Below are 646 nucleotides of genomic sequence, written 5' to 3' on the forward strand. Positions count from 1 at the left end.
CATCCGTATCAAAAGAAGAAAAAAAAACTTTTGACAGTAAATAGGATTTCACTACTAGAATCAGGCATCTCGTCAAGAGCTTTGTTGACAGTCTGGTGCAAGCCAGGAAGAAGTTTCTACAACTATTATCGCAACCACGACCATCAGCAAGCAAATCNCACGTTCCTTCTCTTTGCCAACATCACCCTTTGGATTCTAGATACTTTTATGACTCACAGCTGGATCACGCAAGGAGTCCAGCTTCAGTTTTACGGACTTCTGGCTTGGGGTATCATTTCCCGGATCAGTATACCTCTACTTGTTTTCTACCGGTATGTAATACAGAAGAACGTGTTTCTTTGATCCTTGAGGAAATTGTTATTCCCTCCACATTCTTCGTTCTAGGTTCCATTCTTGCGTGGTTCTGGTGGAAATTTGGAAGAACACTTACCGCACCAAGGAGTCCTTCTGAGGCTTGTGTGGACCTACAGCTAGCCAACTGCTCGCCTGCATTCCTTGTTTGTGTCATGAAAACAGTCGCCATTCCCGTCGCCTAGTAGCTCAAAAGAGCCCTTCCTCTTCCAACGAATTTATTTACACCGAACCCGCCGACTACTACGAATCTTCGAACCTCCCGTCACTTTCCTATTCGGAATCCAATCCGTCT

The 646-nt window shown here is 44.8% G+C and overlaps 1 protein-coding gene and 1 long non-coding RNA gene across 2 annotated transcripts in view; both read left to right on the plus strand.

Annotated features, from left to right (window-relative positions):
- Positions 1-646, plus strand: part of LOC131877353 (proton channel OtopLc-like) — a 10,578-nt gene that overhangs the window by 5,539 nt on the left and 4,393 nt on the right. The gene's annotated exons all lie outside the window — the stretch shown is intronic.
- On the plus strand, positions 168-589 carry LOC131877355 (uncharacterized). The gene is made up of 2 exons (XR_009372878.1): positions 168-311; positions 385-589. It is a non-coding gene; the product is annotated as an uncharacterized LOC131877355 (long non-coding RNA).

The sequence above is a fragment of the Tigriopus californicus genome, chromosome 3 (genome assembly GCF_007210705.1).
Source record: "Tigriopus californicus strain San Diego chromosome 3, Tcal_SD_v2.1, whole genome shotgun sequence".
NCBI classification, from domain to species: Eukaryota; Metazoa; Arthropoda; class Copepoda; order Harpacticoida; family Harpacticidae; genus Tigriopus; species Tigriopus californicus.